Below are 16,353 nucleotides of genomic sequence, written 5' to 3' on the forward strand. Positions count from 1 at the left end.
CAAACTTAGGAAGTTGGATGTGTCAGATGACTCTCCTCACCGCTCCTCCCTCCCCAGCCTTTTTTGTTTGTCTGCCTGACTTGCCTCGCCTGCCTGGGGTGAGTGCAGCTTGCTAGGCCCAGGCTCCCGAGACGCTTCCCTGGGGAATCTTCGTCTCTGGAAGCAGATCTGAAATAAGGGTCTGGTTCAAGATGTGGGAGTGAGGAGGGTCTTGGTGGTGACCAAAGGAGAGAGGCCTTGTCTGAAGGAATGTACTTGAAGGCTGCTCCTCCCTGGGGCTCGAGGGTTTTGTTGTTGTATTGGTTGGGTTTGTTTTTTTCCCCTTTTTGCTGCCATTTTCATTACAGTTTCCCTTTTCAGCCCCTTTTTGTGTGTCTCATGAAGAATAATGGCATGGATTTATGGCCTGCCAAGGGCTACCTTTTTGAGTAGGGAGGGGGGTGATGGCCAGAGTGAATAACACTGCTGCCTTCTCCTGCTCTGACAGGTTTAGGAGCCGAGTGGGGTCTTTTTATTATTCCTATTTTCAATCCTGACACGTCCGTGTCCTTTTGTGGATACCTCTTTGTGAGCAGGGAAGGGGAGAGGTTGCTCAGCTCGCTGGGGCTGGTGTGGGGGGGGAAGCAGAGCTCTGTGTGTGCGCGTTAATGTGTTGAACTGATGTTTAATAATCGCCTGGACGATTATGTGCTGAAACTCTGAGTCACTCATTGTTTCTCTCCTGATCGCGCTTGCAACCTTGTGCAAACGCTGGGCAAGGGCCTGCAGTGGGGAGCCACGCCGCCTTCCTCCCCTCTTGGGAGGGCTGCTGCCCCCCACCCCGTTCACTGAAGTTTCCTGGGTGACCTGCACTGCCTGCACCCCACCGGTGAGCAGGGCTTTGCAGGAAGGCTTTGTGGCCCCCCAAAATGCCTCGGGACCCACTTGCCAGTACCCTGGAAGTGTGGGGATGTCCCGTGGGCCTGCCGGGAAGCACTCAAGCTGAAGGCTGAGCCTTTCCATGTAACCCCCAGCCCAGACACCCCCACCCCGGGGACTGAGGGGTGCTGGCAGGGGGGGATCCCATCCCCGGTTCCCCACATTTTGGGGCGATCTGCCGCCCTTGGAGCTGTGTTTGCAGGCAAGAGGCCTCAGGCAGAGCTTGCAACTCCGCGGATTGGCTGCTCTGTTACTACCCGGAAACTGGGGCCGGGGCGGAGCGAGCCGGCAGCTGATGGGGTGCCCCAGCCACTGTGTTTACACCCGTGAGGGGACGCACCCTGACACCCTGCAGCCCCCCCCGGACCGTGGAGCCGTTTGCTACCAACTGCAGTGGTTCCAAGCGGGGGTTTATTGTTCTGTGACGGGGAGCAAGGCAGGCGCTCCAGGGCGAGCTGTTTGCAGCCTCCCCTTGGACGGGAGTTTATTTTGTGCTGATTTATTTTCCTCCTTTTGTGGATAGGTGCTCCTGGCTGGGTTGTAGTCCCCGAGCTCTATTTTTAAGCATTGGAGCTGGAAAAGGGAAGTGTCACCCTGTTCTGTGCATGAAAGGAATTATAAATAGTGCCCAGCTTCATTTGAATCTCCCTGTTCTGACCAGTTTACAGAGCTGAACGTTTATAACATGCGTCGGAGCTACCGGGGAGTGTAATACATGGAGCATTGCACTCCCTTCTAATTTTAGGCTCGTCCTGAGTCAAGGAGAATAAAGGTACAAAGCTCCTTAGTTTACCTGCGGAGTATTTTGTAATCGCAAAACTCCCTGTGTTTGCTCCGCTGAGATCGGCTGAGGCAAAGGGTAGGACACAGTTTACATTTGGGATAAATTCCTTTTTATGTTCATTATAGGCTTACACCGCACTTATCATCCTACTTGAACACCTTCCAAGAGTCGCATTGAGCAATAGGACGGTCACGTGGCATTGTTCTCTTTGGCCTGGCCCCAGGGGAAGAGCATGTGCACTGGAATGTCTTGTTTTGGTAGGGTTTGCTGGTGTTTTGTTGTTGTTTTTTCATCTTGTTTTTTTTCTTTTAAAAAAAGATAGACATTTCTGGAAACTTTTACGAGTCAGAATGTAAATTTTAAAATGTCACGCTACACTTCTTTCTGCTCCACTTCTGGGGCTCTGTTTTAATGAGGTCTCCAGGGATGAGGGTAATCGCGTGGTGGTGCTTCAAAACGCACAAAGACGTGGTGACGGCCCCGTTTCAGAACTGTGAGAGCCCCCCCCTTCCCCCGAAGCAGTCAGAAATGCTGGCACAGGTTGTGGCTTATAAATAAAATCCAGTTAAACGCAGCTCAGAACGTGTAGTGCTACCTGCCGTTACGAGAACTTTAAATCCACAGATCGTTCTGCCAAAACCAAACCAACTGGAGGAAAAAAATAAATAAATCATCTTTGTTACCTAAATGACAACTTTCAAGGGTATCATCTTGCTGCTTTTAGAGCTGAATGCGGCATCTTTGCTGGCGGCTGGATTTTTTTTCCCCCCCCGAAAGGACGGGCTCTTGGCTGGAACTGTAAGTTCACTCTTCCATTGTTGCCTTGTCAGTTTGATCGCGGAGGCTATTGAAGCTCGGGCTTGTTGAACAGACCTGAAAGCGCAGTGCACCTGCTTAATCATATAATTGCGATGGTCATTGAGATGAAACTGTAGAGTATGAATTCGGTTAAGACGGCTTGGAGCAGAGTGCCTGTTCTAGCTTGACATCCCGGCCCTATTTAAAATAAGAAAAATAAAGCCTTTGTATCGCTCTGCGTTTGGGTAATTTTAACTATTTCTCTGTCTCGTTCCCCAGACTCGGAGCAGTGATTCTGGTATTCTGAATAGTATTCTGAATAGTCATCTTTAGGATTATGCTTATGGTAGTCACTTCTTAAGACTAAACTGGCATTAGGTTACTAAACGCTGATTAAACAAATTGTGGAGGCTGTTTGTTTGTAGTAACAGTTTATAAAAAAAAAAGAAAGCGTGTGCAGGATTTCAGTAAAACTAGTGGCTTGCCTTATAAAATGGTGTCCCTGCTCTCCTTTCTACTGCTATGTCTAGAAGGGCGTGCTTGATATTTCTTCTGTCTCTTCTAGTGAAGCTATACTGTGATCTAGGCAGGCTTGGATTTGTAGTAGGTGATTGTTTTTAAGTGTCATCATGACTATCTTACAATCCCGGCAAGCTTTTGGAAACGCGTCTCGCTGAGTGCACTCCCACGTGTTCAACATTTCTTAGCAGCAGCAGCCAATAACGTTAGCTTTGAGCATGGCTGCGAATCTTGCAAACCCTGTTAAAGTCTTAATATGTAGGATTAAGCAGAAGATGCCCCCTGATGAGGCTCTGCATTGTTTCATTTGCCAGGGAAATATTACATCTAATCTTCATGTAAGTACAGCTTGCGTTTTGTCCTGGTTCTGGCTATCGCTGTGCACTGGCATTAAAATTATATTCTTTTTTTAAAAAACATAAACATCAGTCTAATAAAAAGCTTGTAAGCAAAGCCTTGAGGTTGCTGGACATTTGCTTTGTTGATACCTGAAGTGGCAAGCAGGAGGAACTGCCCGTGTTGTGCTTCTGCCTTCCTCTCTTGAGTTCGCAGAAAGCAGAGATGTGCTCTTTCAGTGTTTTCTTTGTTTTTAGTAGAACATCAATTAATCGCTCTTTCAAATATGTGCTTCTTAATTGCTATCATATCTTGTGCCTACCTGTTGTACCCGGAGCAGGTTGAGCAGACTGTTAATCTGGAAGCCAAGGGAGTAAATCCCGCAAGGTGCTGAGTGCCTCCTTCGGAGGGTTGGGCGCATGCGGAGCTCGCACCTCGCCGCTGGATCGCTCTGGGAGAAGGTGGTAGCAGCTTGGAGGCTCCAGGTTTGCTCCCTCTGTGTGAGTGCCGGCAGCGAGGGAGGGATGCCCGAGGACAACGGGGGCTGCCTGAGGACAGAGGTGGTGGTTGGCAATGCTGCCCTCCTCCCGAAGGGGCAACTCGCTGCTCAGGCTTTCACTTCTTGGGCAGGATCCCGTTCTTGAAGCCCTCAGCCCTTCCCTGTATCCTGTGGCAAGCAGAAGAGAAGGGGTGCTTAAATTAAGACTCTTGATAGGCTTTTCTCCTCGATTGTTTTCTTATTTTTTTTTCTTCAAGCAAGGTAAAGCAGCAGGAATTGGGCTGCTAGAAAGGGAAGGGTGCATCTGAAACCACCCCAGCGTAGAGCGATTGCCGGTTGCAGTATAACTTAATGTTCTCGGCACCTGTTGGTACTTGGTGCCCTTCTTAAATCGTGATTTAATTGGAGTCATAACCAGGATAAACACATAACAGGTTGTTGTTAAGGCAGGAAAATGCCCACAGTTAAAGTGACAGGCTCCCGTATGGAGTGGGTTCCCAGCCAAATAGCTATCTCTTTTACTGTCTGCTTAAATTAGAGGTGATGCGATGCTGAGGGAGAAGTGTCTGAATTTTCTGCTTTGCTCTCCTGCTGTTCTGGACATTATTCTGGCAGCAAAAATGAGAGATTGCTGAATAACATTTTTTTTTTAAATATTGGATGTGAATTATATATGTGCATGTGCATACAGGAGTTCAGCGTTTCATTGTGTGTCTTATTGTGTGCATTCAGCTTCCCCCCTTTCACTCCCTCCATTTCCCTGTGGATTTTGTCCATGTATTTCTGGAATAATGAACATAGAGCGTTGCTCTTTGTTTTTCTTCACCAAAATAGAGCTCGCGTGACTGAAGAATCATACGACCTTGCCATCTCTAGTTCTACTAGGTCATGCGGCCTGTGTGCCGGTGCCTGTCGATTCTAGCAGGGAGCTGGCGGATGAACTGCCCTCGCCGTTAGAAAATGCCACGTGTGATGGATCTTCTACCGCAACCCAGGGAAATGGTCTGAGTTAGTTTTATTGCTGGCAGAACCATGTGGTTCTCACTTTTTTTTTCCCCCCCTACTAATTTTTTATTATTTTTTTCCACCTTCTTGGGATGTTCAGAATTCTTTGTTCCTTGACGCTGATACGCTTTGAATACTGGTGAGCTGTTGCAGGGAGGTACAAGCACTCACTCATCACTAAGGCGACCTCTGCTTAGTTTCCGCCAGGCTCTTCCCCCTCCTGTCCCAGCTCAGTCCCTTCGGCCTTGTGACCGCTCACCTCTAAACGCTATCTCCTCATCTTCGGTCTCCATCTTCTTCCAGTTCCTCAGCCTCTCTGATAATGATCTGTCTGAGATTGAGGGTGGATTTAGTCTCTTGGAAAAAAGTGATTTCACTGCCTCTTGGGCTTGTGAAGCCATTAATGATTCTCTGCACACTGGGGCTGGTACTGGATTCAGGAGTAAGATACTATTTTTGTGGGTGTTTTTTTTTTTGTTACCGTTGCAGCTTCCAAGAGCTGTCCTCTAGTCTTAAATCATTTGGCTTATTCCCTGAAGCAAATTGATTCAGCCTTCCAAGAGAAGCCAAATCACTCACAGTCCATTTTCTTGGCATTAGGTGTTTCAAATCAGGTGGAGGGGTGAATCTGCGTGTATCGTTTTTAAACTGAGGAGATGGTGGTCTGTCGACTCTAATCCCTTTTAAACTGCGAATTACAGAGCATGCCTGTATATTCTGCGTGATCCACAGACAGGAAAGCACAGGAGGTGGTGTAGACTTCCAGATACTGGTGACTCAGTGTGAGGAAGGGATTTTTAGGATAGCCATTTTTGATTGTTTTCAGAGGGTCAGGCGCTGCTTTCCAGAAATGATTGTATTTCACTGGTGCGTGCTTTCCTCGGACTAAATGAAGAAAGAAGCGTAAAATATTTTCTTTGAGATTGTACAAATAGTGTCTGGGTGGATTATTCTGAAACGTTTAGCACTATCTGGCTGTAGCTGGCTTCAATAATTTTTTTGTGATACTCCCTTAAAAATGAATGTTTTAAATTTGTGTTAATGTCTTCGTTAGGAAAAGTCTGCATTTATGACAGTTGCTGCCCTTTAGGGGAGCTTAACCCTGGAGGCATCTGTCATCCCCTGTGAAAGGTTGAGGTTAAAAGCTGACAGTTGATTGTTAGATAAATTTTGCATTATTTCCAAATTCCAGTGGGCTTTTCACCTGGCCTTGAGCGCTCTCTTCTGCGAGAGCGGTGGTAGGGGACTTAGCATGTAAATTACAGATGTGCAAATCATTCCTGCCTTCCCGACTGCCTGGGTACTCTCCATGTTAACAGCTGATTGTTTCTAGTCAGTCGTCTGTGGACCTTTTATAATGACTGTATTGGGACAGACTATATTCGAACGGAGGTGAACAAGAGGGGATGAGGTAGTGGTATGCATAATGAATGAATGGTATTGAGAGAGGATGAATAGCGTCCAGTCTGCCTGCTCCTGGCCCCTGAGCAAGGTATGACATTGGAAGGTAAGCCTAAACATGTTTGCACTGGAGAAGGAGACTCTGGCAGGCCGTAAAGTCTGAGATTTTGACTAAAACCGATCAGGGTTTAGGGTAGGATCAGATACTTACACAGTTATCAAGCATACCCCCTAAAAAAGGTAAAAGTCAGCATGTGGTACTAAATCAGGCCTGCGTGTCCCTGATTAACCTCTGGCGTGGTAGATTATTAGATGCAAAGTTGAAAAGATTGATAAATTATTAACTTAAGCACTTTGGCATTTCTTGGTGGGCTGTGTTGTTTTGTTTTGTCTTGACGGTGGCAGGACCAGGCATGCTCTGGAGCTGCGAAGCGACACGTCGGGGCAGGAGTGAATTTCCCACGAGACACCCTTTCTTTTGCAGTAGAAAAACTGCATGATAACATAAACCCAGGTCTGACCAGAGATTGAAAACCATTTCGCTCTTAAGGGTGTTTCTAGATTGAAATGGTATTTTAATACTGTGCTACGAAGCTATTCGATCACCAGGGTGGACATGGTTGAAGAGTTAAGACTCATCTTGGTTTTAGGGGCAAATGAAGCTGCTCCTTTAAGTCTTGCTCTGTCAAGTGTGAATGGCTTGAAGCCAGATCTTTTTATATTTTGAAAAGAAATGGGTTTGGCTTTTAAATGCATTTGGGGAAGGGGACTGTTGGCTTTTCGTTAAACCCAGTATCAGCCTTAGGAGATCTGCACTGAGAGGAACCTGTTACTTTTGAAACCTGGAGGAACAGAACGTGGCATAGAGTTGGTGATAGATGAAGTTCAAAACTTGCCTTTTGTGTCCTGGCGGTTCCCGAGCTCTTTTGTTTGGGAAAAGTTGTTTGGGGTTTTTTTTTTTTCTTTTTCTTTCCTTTTAGGGGTGGGGAGAGGTTTCTCCCTGGTGATACATTCAATGAAAGCTTCTTCATCAGGGGAAGCTGGTGGAAGCTAATGCTCTGTTACGCTCTCCTTTCTGCTGAAGGCAAATGAAACCGGTTATGTTTTTCTTCCGTCTAATACCATTAATTCAAACTCACTGACCTTCCCCCTCAAATCTTCAAAGCCAACACAGCTGAATATGAATGTGTGTAAAGCGCTGGTTTCACGTAGCAGCAAGGCAAGTTTTAAACCTTGCAATAACTGGGCTCCTTTCCTCCTGAGCTCCTGTTCTGGGTGAGAGATGTGTCCTCCGTAGCAGTGTGTTGCGATACTTCTTGAAGGCATCTACTTCATGCTTGGCAGCCGCAGTTGTCGTTCTTCTACAAACAAACTGCATGTCACGGACTGATTTCCACGCAAGTTTTTGGTGATGGCCTTGCTTTGTAATCCTCTAATTTGTATGACAGGATTGTAAAGTAAACAAGGCTGAAATAAAGAAAGAACCATTCTAGGAGTGAAGCACTTATCCTGGAAATGTCAAATCTAACTGCGATGTGACTCAGCATGGTTATACTGACTTACTCCTTGGTGCTACTGAAGCCACCTTCTGCTTTTTTTTGTTTTCTTTTTTTTTTTTTTTCTTTTTAAGGCTTTCAACCTGCCACTGTGTCAGTTGTGAAATGAAGGAAGCAGTGAAAATAAGGAAGCTAAATGATCGGCGTTTTGTTTAACAGGCCTGGCATCGAAGGTAACTTAATACTCCTGGCCTAGGGGAGGAATCCGTGCACGGTTATTGGGGTAAGCTTAGATCCCAAGAGGAGAATGTGGCTGTGAGAGACTGGTGGGGGGGATGACGCTCAGTTGAAAAGTTAAGATGTCAGAAATCAGATCCTTGTAACTCGCTACCAGAGTCTGCGTTCCTTGAAAGGGAAAGTATGCAGGGAGGTGTTAACTCACCCTTCTCGTGGCTGATAGGAGCGACTGCGCCCTGCAAGTGAGCTTATGGCCGGGGCTGCCTCACGCTTTTTTAAAAGTTGTGGACATCATAATGAGCTCGTGTGTTTTGTGTAAAGCTCCGAGATCTTGGACTTAAACAGATTCTGGCTTGTATGCAGCTGCTGAGAAAGTTCTAAGTTAGTCATAATCTAGATTTTTTTTTTTATTACTTCATGGTTTCTGCCATGTTTTCTTTTGTTTGATGTTGGCAGTGTGACCAGAAGGTTGCCCTGAAAAGGTAAGTTTAAATACTTGCCTTGTTTGGATCAAGAAGGAGGAGATTTTACCAGTAAATAGCCATGCTCTGCTAACTTTACAGAAAGCAAAAGCAGCGTGTTTTACATGTAGAGAAGAGCCACAGCACTAGCAGCTGGGGAAGGGGGGGAGAATCTCAAAACACTACTTGTGGTTAAGTGCAAGACTGAAGAAATATACTCCCGCGGCTTCCGCAAGTCGTTTAAACTGTGAACCCCACTTTAATTGTTGGTCATTGCTTGAATTTCCCCAGCATAATATTGAGACTTACATCTTGCCAAATGAAACAGAAAATGTTGTAAAATTGAAATGATTAGCAATAACGTACTCCTAATGCTAAGCCCTTGCATTTGTGAGAAGGCACTGTTTTGCATTTAAAAGCATTCCACAAATGTGCGTATGGTCTAAAAGAAATAAGAAAATTTGCTGACCCAGTGAAACGAACTTGATGTTCAGTCCTGCAAGGCTTATTGACCACCGGACGATTAAACCATCTGCCCATCCTCTGTTGCTAAACTCAATTTTACAGATTTAGAGTATAGATTGTTCAGGAGAGTGGTGTTTTTGATTCTTGGCGTACGTTGAAGCTAGGGGATTAGATTCTTGCGTTAGGATTCGGAGCGATTAAATGCCAATGTGGGAGCTCCTTTCCCTGAGCTGCTTCTCATCGGTTCCTGCAGACACGCGTCGATTTGTGCAGATCCTCAGGTGCAGTCCCTTGAGTCACCTTTACGGTGACTTCTGCTTGCTGAAAATTTGTCCTTTCAGACTGACCTGCTGTAGCTTTTTAAATGTCAGTTCACTGTGAAAAGGAAAAATAAATCTTCCATCACTTCAGCGTGATGCATCGGAAAAAGATTCAGGGTTAGGCGAAGATTTGCCTGTTACGCCTGTTCAGTCATAGCAAGAAATGTGTTCTGTGGGGTTGTTGTCTGCGTGGGGATTCAGCAAAGGCGATTTGAGGCTGTCACGCAAAGGTGCCTCGAGAGAGCCCAGGTGCTGCTGGTGCCTCGTCTCAACATTGTACACGTGGCTTCGGGGCCTTACAAACTGTTTTTCTCCATTAGCGTTTCTCTGGAGTTGATTGCCTAAGTGGGGATCGTGTATGAGAACAGCTTAAGTTATAACTGGCTGGTTTGAGCCTGAACCAGCATCTCTGTCTTGTTAGAGCCAAAAGTTTTAGTCCTCTTCTGATGAATATTGCATTTGATGTAGTTTCCTTTTGTTTTTTGGTTTTTTTTTTTTTGGACTTCAGTTTATCTGTTGGCAAAGGCTTCCTGCTCAGTGTGGCTGGGGTGCAACAGGATTCTTCAAGGTCAGGAGTTGCATTAGTGTGAGTTTTTAAGAGTCTCAGAATACATTCAGCTCAGTAGCAAATGAGTCCTTAAATTGTCCTCTGTGCCTCTTGGTGGCTTCCAAAGTCACAGGTTTCTTCGCTGCTACCTGAAGTTTGGTGTAATTAGGACACTTCGGGATATTCTGTGTGCATTTCTCTCTCGACAGTTTTCTGCAGGCTTGGAAGGCACAAGAAGTGAGTCTTAGGATAGGTGAACTTCATAATCCTCTGTAGGTTTCGTTTTATTTCAAATAGCAGCTGGGGATCTGTTGCTGAGCACCCAGGGAAAGGCTGCGCAGTCAGGTGTATGGTGCTACCATGCTGATGCCTTTTACTCTCCTTTACAAGGCAGATCAAACAGCAGAAAAGCTCCGTAAAGGAGAGAGGGTCCTGAGCTGGCAGGTTATGTGCTTCTGCGAATAAGTGTGCCTTGTCACTGGTGTTAGTTTTCTCTTGCTTATTTTCCTTAACGCACAAAAATTGCGGTCAAGAGCATGTAAAACACCTGGGTTGCAGGGGGGAATGTTCCCCTAATTCTTTGGCAAGATATAGGATAGATCAGAAGCTGAAACCGCTTGTCTCAGTCCAAGCCATTGTATGTAGGTGTGAATCAATAACTGCTTTTCACCATTGAGTTCTCCTGTATTCACCCAAAAGGCATCAGGACTTTGCAGCGTGCACGTTCTTCTCTCAGGAACTGAATGGAGCTGACCAGGCTGCCACATGCGTCGCAGAAACCCACATCAACTGTTTTTAGGTCATTACCAGACTGGACTAAATTTAGTGTATGAGCCAGAAGTGTGAGGCTTTGTATCCAGCCTCCTGCCCGGTCCCTATTTCTGGGCTGTCTGCTTGGGCTGCGCCCTACAATGCATTGTACATCTGCTGAATTCAAGGGTTGAAATCCCTGTCTGCTTTTTCTTTTTAATCGCACAGAGCAGTTATACCACTGAGGTTTGTTTGCAAAGTTCCCGAATAACACCATATGAAGCGGAGACGGAGTTTTAGGGAAGAGCATAAGCAGTTTGCTGAGCTAGTAATAGGGTGTGGAGCTTCTCACCCTGCAGATGAAGGGCTTGAGTCCAGTCTGGGTTGACAGTGGTTCCAGGTGGCCAAGAAGAGAAGCCTGTCTAGTTTTTGTTTGCCCATGTATGCTGGTTGGCTGCTGCTGTAGCCCAAAAGCTGTGGATTGCCGCACTCTGGTTGCTGCCAGAGATGTGCGCTGGTTTGGGGATGGGAACAGCTTGCAGTCGGAGCAAAGGGGGGAAGCACTTTTCTCTTCGACCTTAAAATACATCTAAAGTGGAGAGTGTTCCCACCTCCTTTCTTTCGAGCCCCACATCTCTGCTAAAATTGTCAAGATGGCAGAGATGAGTAAAGAGGGGGGGAAATAGTCACTCTGACAGTACGAGGGAAAATTTCAAGGCTGCTGGGAGCAGTGTGCTGGTTCTGCAGTTCCAAGCTGTCCTTTATTTTAACTTCCTCGGTTGTTTCGGGATTCTATTTATTTGCAGTAGCACACTGGTTAATTGGGGGTTTTCTGTGGATTAGTAATATTGTCATCCGAAATGGCTTAAAGTTTGTCAAGTCTGCTTAGTTCTGATTTATTAAAGAAGGCTGTGATAAATGTGTGTCTTTGAAATTCTCACTGGGTCTGCCAGAGGTCACCTGTAATTCAGAGCATCTGGCGGAGGTCAGCACTAGGCTTTTTGTTCTGTAGTGGTGTAAGCTTGGGGGTTTTTTTCAGCTCATCTCTGAAGGAGGAGATACTTCAAACTCGGTGACAAAATCCCACTTTTCAGGCAGCTGCACCCGCTAACGACTAAACTGTGTTAATTAGTTTTTAGTGCAGTAGCAGTAGTGTTCCTTTGTCCCTTCTATAATGGTGATCCGAACAGATGATGTCAAGGAATCTTCTGTTTCAGCTGAATTTAACTAATTATGAGAAAGCACTGCCTTCATTCTCAAGGTCTATAACAGTCTAAAAGCTGGGAATAGCAGTGGTCTAACAATAGCTTTTATATTGATAGTGTGGCTTGTATTACAGTGATGTATGCAAAACTCAATTACAAAGTTTAGTTTTAAATTGTTTGCTTTTTTTGTTGTTATTATTTGATCCACGTAACAAACTTCAGGTTTTGTTATTCCTGCAGGAAACCTTGAGGCAAGTGTTCTTCCTGCAGCTATCAGAAATACATGGACATAAATTGGGATGGCTAATTTGTAAAACTCCCCTGGGCTCTGTCATCAGATAACTGATGTGCCTCTCGTTAGGGAGTTGAGAGGGAAGGGGGATAATTAAGCCTGAGCAGATGTGCTAGAACAAGCTCTTGGATCAGAAGCAGAAGGGCCGGGTGATGAGGAGCTCCTGACTCCAGCAGGTGCGAACTTGCTCCTCTGTCCTGCTTCCACTCTCGAAGTGGATTTGGTGCCTCTGCTGGGTGGGAAGCTTTTCTTCAAAGTGCTTTAAGATGGGGAATTGTGAGAGCACCTTCCAAACCCTTCCAGGGAAGTTTCCCAGTCTCTCTCCAGCCCTTCCATCTGTATAGCTCGGAGGTGCTTTCAGAGGAAACCGCCTGGCCACAGCAACGAGGACTATGTGTTCCTGTATTTCAGCAACACCCTCTGCTGTTCTGCTGGTCATGTTATAAAAAAAAAAAAAACAAAACAACCTACCTTTTTCCCTTCCTCTGATTGTGGTGGTGTCACTTGTGCCAGAGTGGCTTTGATAAACCCCTGCCTTCCTGTGAGCAGCTGAGATTGGAGGCTTCGCATAGCTAGAGAAAGCCACGGCGCTTGAGAAATAGCCTGGATGACTTGGCTTTTGCTTCGGGTGCAGCTGCTGAGCGAAGTCCTGGTCTTCAAAGCCTAGAAACAGTTAAAAAAAAAAAAAAAAAAAAGGTATTTGACATGACTGAATGCAGCGTGGCGGGTGTCCCAGGGTGAGGGCACCCTCCGTTCTGGGCACCAGTGCCACCCCAGCTCTGCCTTGCTGCGGTTTTGTTGACGGCTGGCGAGCTCGGGCCTGCTGGTGCATTCACATCTCCAAACAAAGCCCCAAACGCTTTGTTAGGCTCCTTCCTTGGCAACCTTTCTGCCGCGTCCCTAAAGCTTGCCTTTCCGTTGCACAAGGAAGCTCGTGTGGGGATCATTGTTAGTCTCCAAGTATGGCTCTTTCATGTCTTCCTCTTGAACACAATGTATCTTTATACCTTAAACTTCAGGAAAATCCTGTGCAGATAATCCTTTGGGAAAAGCCAAAAACCCCTCGGAAGCACTTGAGACTTTTAAAATACTCTTTTGCGGGCGAGTATTTAACTTCTTGATGCAAAAGGCAATGCAAGAGGAATTGCAAGAGGAATTGCTGAGCCTAACAAAACACCAGCCTGATTTCTTAAATTTCCAGGGCTGGTAAAGAAGTGAACTTTTGCAGGTGTTTTGGTGATTAACTGACGAAGCCGTGCCATGTTTGCAGCTAGAGCTTGATGGATGGGTAACGGCATATATTGACCCTCTGTCTAAACTTGGAAACATCTGTCTATCAGTATTTTCTCGAGACGGATACCTGCAGTGGAAGCTGACCTGACCTGGAGTAGGTGGAAAGCTGAGTGATAGACCCACCTTTATAAATAAAACCTTTAAATACAGGTGGCCAGAGGGACTCATCAAAATTAAGCTGGGGCAAAACCATGTGCCTTGTGCATCTTGTCTGGTTACAGCCAGCACTGGGATGATGGATCTGTCTGTGGGATCTACTGAGGAAGCACTGAATAGGCTACAGTGCCTCGCTGCTCTCATTACATATTAAGAATAAAGGGGATAATTGATTTAATAGCGATGACAATGGCTTATTGGATTGTTGTAGGCATTTTGTGTACAAAGCTGTGGCACGCAGGAAGCTCCTACACCTTTTTGCAAAACTGAACTGCAGTTTCCTGGTACGTGGGACTGTTTGGTGTTTTCTCTTTATTTCGCATATGACCTAGAAAGAAAGAAGACAGTGTCTGTTAGCTTCAGCGGCTGTGTGTAACCAAGGTCTTCCTCCTAAATCACTTTTTTCTTTTTTTTTTTTTTTTTTTACTTTTTTTTCTGCTTTGGTTTGAGAGAAAACATTGTATGGTCTGTGTTGGAACCTGTGGTCGTGGTTGTCGTAACTTCACCAGTTCTGTGATTTAGATACGGAGTAAAGTCATCTCTCACTCTGTCCTTCGGGTCATTTGTTTGGGTTAAAAAAACGAAACAAAACACAACATTGCGTGCAAAATCCTGTCTGAGCTGTTCCTTTACAACATTGCTCCTGAGATACCTTTTAACAAAACTGAGGAAGGGAGAAGCAAATCTGATCCCTCCAGAAGTTCTGGCAGGCTCTGTTGGGACTCCTTGCTGTAGAACAGAGGACAAATCTGATCCTCACGGTTTTGCAAGCGGTCTATAAAAGGCACGCTGCCCTTAGGTTCCCCATCACGGGTTTCAGATGTGCCCTTACAAGGTGCGGGTGCTGTATCAACAGACTTGTTAACGACAACATTTTGTTAATGGACATAACCCCTTTGCATAGGTAAGAGGTAGACAGCCCCAAGGGCGATGTTCATCCTTGATGATTTACCACCTGCTCATGGAGCCGGTCTGTGCGTTGTCTGCTGAACCTGAGAATCAGCAGAAGAGCAGAATTTAACTTGTTCTTGAAAAAACATATTTCTAATAAAGTGGTGTGAAAGGAACAGAAATTCACAGGTGCCTAAGGGTATGATCCACCCTGAAACGAACACCTGTATGTGGTGGAGCATCATGTGTTACTTCAGATTGGACTGTTACGGGTGATGGGAAATCTGGATTGAAGCCCCACAGTGACTTTTCTCCTGTGTTAGTTGAGGTCAAGGGAATTGTGCTAATCTCTAGCTTAATTTCTAAATTCGGTTTGCTTTTATTTCCTACACCCATGCTGTAGAAATACAAGTGTTTTCTCAGATTTGTTTTGAAGCTTGTTTCTTTGAGGACTAGCAGATGACAACCATTCTGCAGGAAGGCTCAGAAATGCTGCAGCTTCTGGCTCAAGTAGCAAAGTATTCCGTAACAAGCAAATGTCAGTTGTGCCCTATTCTTCAGAGGGAGAAATATTTTCCAAAATGGCTTTGAGAGACCTTATTGCTGTTCTGGTTGGTACAGAAAACACCCAGATGGGTGGCAGTTCACTACTAGGATTTTTGATGTTAAGCACATAAGCTCAGGACAATAATTGTTGTTGAATGCTTCAAGTTGAAGAAGCTTTGTGAGGACCAGCACTGCTTAATTTTCACTGTCACTGTCCACTTCAGTTCTTGCTCTGGATTTGGAGTCATCTTCACAGTTTAAGCACAGCTTGCTTTAGCTGGCATTTCAAATAGTTGTTGCTGTCTCAATTCTGATGACTATGGTTTACAAAACCCTTTAAAAAAAAAAAACCCGAGTGCAGGTGTGACCTCACTGAGCAAGAGATACATCATTAAGTTATTCCATCTGCTTTCGCATCTGCGGGTGGAGGGTTGGAAGGAACTCTGCAAAACAACACAACACTTTAGATCACTTGTATCCTTGGTGTAAGAGGTGCTTATGGAACAGCTCTGTCTTCTGTTTCTGCTCTGATGTTTCAGCTACTCCGCTCCAGCTGTCGGCTCCATTAGGTTTATAGCAAAGGTCAGCAAAGCAAACCTCTTCCACGGATCCGGTTTTAATGCAAGTGGAGGCAATACGTCTAAGTAGGTGCCCCACAGGTATCTTTCCAGTCGTGTTGCCAAACCCTTTTGTGCTTGTTAAAAAGGCAGCTCGAGCAGCTAACCGTCTTGCTCTCATCGCATATGCTTATCACATGGGCCAGTTCTTGGTGTGTTGCCAGGGTTTTTGCGCTAAACCGGCGCTTCCTGGTGAGCCTCACCTCTGTTGTGCCTGTACACACACACAAAAAAAAGGAAAAATTCTACTGAATTAAGTTCCCGGCAGGCCACGGAGAGCTGCTGTGATACGGTATCCTGATTCCAAGGGAGCGGGATCCTAGACAGGACTTTAAATGTGTTTCCTCCCCCCGTCGTTGTTTTAATAGTTCAAGCTTGAGTTTATGTGAAGCCTCTTCTAGAGAGAACTTCAGGGTTTTTTGTTGAAGAGACATCCTGGTGTGAAGTGTTTATTAAAACAATTCGCAGGATTCGCGTATTTAACGCTTTCTCAATGCAGTGTTATGATGTAGCTCAAGCTGACGCAGGCGATCAGCCTGTGACTCTGGGAGTCTCTGTGGCCCAGTTCAGCATCCCTTGTGGGCAAGAAAAGATTCTGGTGAAGGGGAGCAAAGAGGATGGGGACTCTGGTTCCAGAACTGGTAACTGATCTTAAAATTAAACTGTTGTTCAACAGAATAGAACTCTGAATTTACGAGAATGAAAATACTTGCTTTGACGCTTTCTCCTTAAACTCTTTATCTTGTTTAAAATCAAGAACTTGAGGTACTTCTAGATTTTTTTTAAAATTTTTTTTTTTTTTTTTGCTAAATAAAAG

At 45.4% G+C, this 16,353-nt stretch overlaps 1 protein-coding gene and 1 long non-coding RNA gene across 3 annotated transcripts in view; one reads left to right on the plus strand and one right to left on the minus strand.

Moving 5' to 3' along the window:
* The window catches only part of UBE2H (ubiquitin conjugating enzyme E2 H), a 52,970-nt gene that overhangs the window by 2,198 nt on the left and 34,419 nt on the right, over nt 1-16,353 (plus strand). The window contains exon 1 of one of the 2 annotated variants that reach the window (XM_063323761.1): nt 2,478-2,500. The exons of the other annotated variant lie outside the window; for it this stretch is intronic. The gene's annotated coding sequence lies outside the window, so the exon portion shown is untranslated. Of the gene's footprint in view, nt 1-2,477; nt 2,501-16,353 lie in introns of those variants that run through there. 2 annotated transcript variants of the gene reach the window in all.
* On the minus strand, nt 1,789-4,437 carry LOC134510443 (uncharacterized). The gene is made up of 2 exons (XR_010069614.1): nt 3,678-4,437; nt 1,789-2,698 (listed from the first exon to the last, which is right to left on the minus strand). It is a non-coding gene; the product is annotated as an uncharacterized LOC134510443 (long non-coding RNA).

This window comes from Chroicocephalus ridibundus, chromosome 1, assembly GCF_963924245.1.
Source record: "Chroicocephalus ridibundus chromosome 1, bChrRid1.1, whole genome shotgun sequence".
NCBI lineage: Eukaryota > Metazoa > Chordata > Aves > Charadriiformes > Laridae > Chroicocephalus > Chroicocephalus ridibundus.